Raw genomic sequence first — 6,359 nt, 5'->3', positions numbered from 1 at the left:
AGCTGCGTTAGCGCCACCTAGCGTACGGATGCCTTTCTGTCAGCGGCGGGTCAATCAAATGAGCCCACAAACCTGCTGTGAACTGCTGAGTAGCAATGGTAACATTGCTGATACAGATAGTAGTGGTGGTGTAATTAGGTCTTGCAATGAGTCATTTTAAGGCATTTGACTCAATATTAAATGAAAAATTTTTTTTTGGTCATTTAAAAAAAAAATTGCTTGTGGAAAAGACTGCAGTGGGAGCAGTCGTGGGCTGGAGGTTAGGGATCTGGCCCTGTGACCGGAAGGTTGCCGGTTCGATCCCCAGCACCGACAGTCCATGACAGTCCTTGAGCAAGACACCTAACCCCCAACTGCTCCCCAGGCGCCGTGGTTAGGGCTGCCCACCGCTCTGGGCAAGTGTGCTCACTGCCCCCTAATGTGTGTGTATTCACTAGTGTGTATGTGGTGTTTCACTTCACGGATGGTTTAAATGCGGAGGTGGAATTTTTCCGGTTTGTGGGATTAAAAAAGTATCACTTAACGTCCGTTGTCAGTTTTGCGCTAGTCCAAAAGCACATGCTACACTGTACTATACATACTATACTAATGGCTGTAATACTAACATAATATTTTAACATGCGATTTAGTACGGTAGTATGTGGTTTTTGGACACAGCTCTAGTTCCTTAGTGACATGACGATCGTTCGTATGTATGTATCTATGTATGCATTGATTTTTTTATTTTGGGGAAGGGGCTATAAACTGAAATTACTTTGTTCATCTAACTTAAAGACACACAATTAATAAGATAAAATAATTTCATACATGTGAAAATTCAGCACTAGCATATACCACTTATCAGGCCAGCAAACCACAAGATGTACCAGGTTTATTGCATTGTATTGTGTGTGCTACATTTTTGCAATCATAAAAAAAGCACCATAAAAGTGTATATGAATCCAAACACAAGTTTCTCATTCATGCTTATATTGACAATGTGATGTTAAAATGTCTGCGTGCATAATAAACCCAAGGAGGCAACACAGTCAGCTGAGAAATTTTATTTGATATTTGACACTATCAAAGCTGTTCACTCACTGTCTTATGCAAGAGCATGCAATAAACACTGATATGCATTTTACTGAAAGGGAGAAAACACTGCAGCAATACAATGTTATTAGGCCGTGACCTACTTTTGGCCTCTAATGTTAAATAAAACCAGAGGTTGCATGTTCTGCTCATTTAAAGTAATGCAAGGGTTGAATATCGGTTTAACAGGCCCCAGAAATTCTACAGTGAACGAATGAAGCAACTTCAGTGTCTCCATCGTAGAAAGACAATGTACGCCTTTGGAAATCCACCCTCACCCCCAGTTTATGAATCTTCTTTCCCACTGAAAACACCATCTCCTCAGAGCCATTACATGCAAGATATTTTCCATTTCCATGGTAAATATAGCAGAATGCCTGGTTCAGGAAGCTACAGGAAGGATTTGCAGTCTTCTCTGCTGCTTCTGTATCTGACCTGTATGATAGACCAATTAGCCAGTACGGTTTCTCCCAGACGGCTACCTCCCAGTAGTGGCAGCCACTGGAGAAAGTCTCCCTGGCCAGGACGCTGTACTCAGACTGAGTTTGTTTGTTTGAGTTTGAAGTATCTTCGGTCTCCGGGTTGGTCTGCTTACTCCAGCAGACCTCCAGCATGTCTGAGGAAACCTCCAGCTTTGGGTGTGCTGACTCTGCATCTAAATGTATTGCTCTGAGGTCTGAAAAAGAGGCAAAGCATATAAATATAGTAACATGACATGCTCACCGAGCTGCCACTTTATTAACTACTTTGTATTGCCATTTTCTCAGGTACACCTACCATATATGGACATTTTAGGTGTACAGTTACTGACTGTAGTCCATCTGTTGCTGTACAATCTAGCAACTGTGCTCTACCCTGGGGACCACTATAGGACCACCAAATATTACTTCATGACAGACCCATAAGTACCTCTGCGTCACTGCTGTGATGAGAATAGTCCAACAGCCAAAAATGCCCAGCCAACAGTGTCTCTAAGGTCATAAACTGACTACTCAGGCTAGAAGATGACTAAAACAAACGGCTACAGTCTCTGACACTACGCCTACATGGCATAATAACAGGTTTAATAAGGTGACGAGTACATGTGGAGTATCACTGAGCAAAACTATGTGAGGCAATAACCAAGATCCACACTTAATTTCTTGTTTCCAAATGGAAATGTTGTACATACTTGCCCACAGTCGCCTTGTACTTTGGAACACAGATTCATACAAACTGTCAGCCAGCTGTTCTACAGTTTCCATCCTGTGTGAGGTGGTGCATTCCTCCTGTGACCACAGCGGGCCTAATTCCCATCTTTCCCTGTGACAACAATAAACAGCACTTAAACTCTGAGATCAACAGTTTATAATAATGAAAACATGAAAACAACAAATTTCAATCATGAAATTCCAAATTTTATACATCTACACACACACACACACACACACACACACACACACACACACACACACACACACACACACACATATATAAAATAGTATATCACTCATTTCTTTCAACATCAATATGCTTCAGTGTATATTATCATATACTATACATGCAAATATTTCTAGGGAAAATGAATTTCTGTATATTTCTTTATAGTGTGTGTGTTTCAAATTCAAAGATTTAAAGATGCAGCTGGCAGTTATCACAATAAATAATGCATGTTACATTATTTTGGTACATCTTGTAAGTGTGTAATACGTACCCATGTCTGTGCATTTTGAGTTGCTGCAAAAGGATATAATATGGATAATATGTTTTTAATAATATGCAAATCAAAGTTTAGTGTTAGATTCATACCAATAGAAATAACACAGTCTGAGAAATAAGGACTCACACACACCTGCAGAAATTTTAAGTCATTAATTTCTTGGAGGAGAGACTTGCTTGTGCTCAGTAGAGCATCACTGTTTCTGATATGACACTCCAAAGACTCTCTCTTGGACTCCAACCACTTGCTGGTGTAAAACTCTTCTGTTTCTAGAACATCCATCATTAGCTGCTCATCTTTTTCTATCAGGGTTTTTATTTGGCTGTATTTTTCCGCTATTCTGATTTTAAAGGCTTCTGCAGTGCACTGGAAAACATGAAATATCCTGACAGTTGACAAGTGTTGACTATTATTTGATTAGAAGCTGATTTACAGGACAAAATGTGTCTGTTGGAATTATATATATATGACAAAATCTATCAATTTTTTTTATGCATGTTTACCGAAGCCTCTGAAAACAGTGGTCGAAGGTCCTGCACTGCTCTTTCAGCCACATGTCTCCTCTCCAGCAGCTGGCCTTCTCTTTCCTGTAATACTTTCTGAAGGGATCTCATAAAGATGGAACAAAGACAAGTTAGACATGCTCTTTCAGTTTTCAGATTGTCTCAAAAAATATGTCCTAAAAAACAACACAAAGTGTTAAATGATAAATTAATGATAAAACATTTTGTGATCAAACATTTTATGTTGTCATCAACATGCCTTCATGTGGACAGAAGTGCAGTAGAGTGAGATTTTATGGTTTCAAGACCAGGAAACTTCCCTTCTGATGAGGTATCTTGAAGGTGGGAGGAACTTTTGAAACTGCAGCTGTTTTGGAGCAGATTTTTGGGGGAGGGCTGTTTAATTTTTTGTTTTTTTCCATTAGCCACTGAGCGTAGAAAGGAATGTAGATAGTAACATTACTAGGAACCCAATATCTTATTGTTGCAGGTGTCTTCAAATTATTACTGCGATGGAAATGACCTGTCATATGAAGAGGACAACAAGCTAAAAGCTACAGTTAGCAAGGCTATAGCCTGGCTATATTGGCTTACCTGGATTTGGCATCTTTTCTCTGCCTAAAAGAGTGGACATTTTGTGCTGAATAAAGATAGAATCACTGATCTCCTTTCGATTTTGTGCGATGACCAATACAAGAGCTACACTAATGCAAGCTTGGTTGTATTTATTAGCCTACAGATCAGTGCCTAGGCTAGCAGGAAGAACTGGTTGTACAATGTATTTTTGTAATGCTTGCTGGATATTATTCACTTTTAAAAGAGATGGTTCTTCAAGGGTTCTTTGCTAAAGAAAATGGTTATATATAGTACTGTGAACACTCAAAGAACCCTTTGCATGATTAAAAGGTTCTTTGCATTAATCTGAAAGGTCCTTCAGATTGTTGTAACAAGCCTGCCGTTGTAACAATAGAACGCTTTTTGGTGCAATATAGAACCCTTTTCAGAAAGGTTCTCTATAGAACCACCTACTCATTTTCCATCAATCTGAAAAACCCTTTCATGATGCAAAAAGTTCTTTAATCAATGAAAAGGATTCTTGGAATGTTCATGATACCACAAAGAACCATTTTCTGTACTAACGTACCCTTGAAGAACCGTCATTTGTAAGCGTGTAGTGAAACAATATTGATGAACAACAACATAAACCTGTACTAAATTGTGAATTCTGCTAAACTGTTGACGCTGAGGTGTTTACTACTGTGCTACTGAGTGCTAGCATAGCATAACATGACAAACTAGATGTGCATTTCCTGAAGGAACTGCAAGAGTGCTTGAAAAGAGCTGCAAGTGTGTGTGTGTGTTTGTGTGTGTTTCTGTGTAGGTGATCAACACCTCCTTAGGTATGTATCTGTGTGTCTGTGTGGTGTGTGTGAGAGGGAGAGATGTATGTGTTTGAGGGGGGAGGGGGGGGGTCATTCAAATTAACTGTCACTCTGTTATTATGCAGCTCTTAGTGGAGAAGCCTTGTTTGAGTCTGATTTGCACCCTCTGAACAAACAGTCATAACTCGGGAAATGTTCACTCTATCGCTTAAAGGGATAGATGGTGTGAGATAAGACCCGCTGAGGATTATTTTGGAGTAATGTTGTGTTTAATACAGCCTGAACCGCTTAACATACAGACTCCGCTCCAACTGCGTTTCAACGGTGTCGTCGTTGTGACTTGTGCTATGTATGTTTGGAGTCGATCGGATTGGTAGTTTTTAATACAATTAAGTTTAAAAATTAAAAACCTTCCATAAGAATGAACGGCAGAAAGTTCAGAACTTCAGATTCTAACTGACATCGATGACGTCACAGCAGGCCACTCAGTCTCACAGACACAGCTGATCATGCAGGGAATCTGCTTTTAAATCCTTAAACTTTCACCTAGAAACTCCAGTTCAGTTTTACATGGTAGAGAAACGTGTCCTTCCTGAATCCTCAAAATATCTCATCATTTTATCAATTAGCTTTAGAGTTATGAGCATTTGTTTGGCACTAGGCATGGAAAACTGCCCCATTCACTCCCATGTAAATTTCTCAAAATCAGAATCTGCTTATTTCAAGATTTTCTCTATGTTTAACTCGTCATAACTCAGACATTTTCTCCTCAATACACACAACGTTACACCAAAATAATCCTCAAGGGCTCTTATCTCTAACAACTCTAATAACATACCTCTGGTTTTAGGGTCGAATACTATTCTATATTTAGTCAATACATTAATATTTCTCAATATGAGATTGTTATGAGAATATTATAGGGTTATTGAACCTATTTGTAGACATTTTTGTTTTTTTAAAGTAAGTTTATCAAGTGAAATTATCTTAGCACTCACAAACAGTATATGCGAGCAGAGATAATTTCATTTGATAAGATCAGTGTCTTGAAAGAAACTACATAATTTAATAAAGTACTTACAACAATTTCATAATGAGAAATATTAGATACATTGCCTATTTAACACCTAAACTGCATGTACCACAAGCTCCTTTCACTTTCTTAGTATGAGGGAACACATGCAGGAGTAAATACCTAAGCTAAAGAATCAAATGACTTTTTATTGTTCATTTTAACCTGCGCTGCATTACTGTCACTTGCCATATCATATCATATCATATCATATCATATCATATCATATCATATATCATATCATATCATATCATATCATATGTTATTATGTTGTAGTGAATGCAATCAGCATCATTGGTCGTCTCATACCTTGAAGTCCGAGCAGGCTTCTTGCAGCCGAACAACCTGGTGACCCTTATGTGGACCCACCACCACACAGAGTGAACACACTGGAGCCTGGTCGTCCTGACAGAACAGTTTCAGCTCCTCACTGTGCTCTCCACACTTATAAGACAGCAGGTTTTCAGTCACTTCGATGAGTGTATGTCCCCTAAGGACCTTGTTCTCCAGGTGATGAAGAGTGTGAGCTGAGCACAGAGAAGCGTCACAGCTCAGACAGCTTTTCACAGCCACAGAGCGTCTCTCAATGCAGTGATCACACATTACAGCTGATGGTGACGATGTTAATGGTG

The sequence above is a fragment of the Pygocentrus nattereri genome, chromosome 5 (genome assembly GCF_015220715.1).
Source record: "Pygocentrus nattereri isolate fPygNat1 chromosome 5, fPygNat1.pri, whole genome shotgun sequence".
Lineage (NCBI taxonomy): Eukaryota > Metazoa > Chordata > Actinopteri > Characiformes > Serrasalmidae > Pygocentrus > Pygocentrus nattereri.
Note: the sequence above shows the minus strand (reverse complement) of the source record.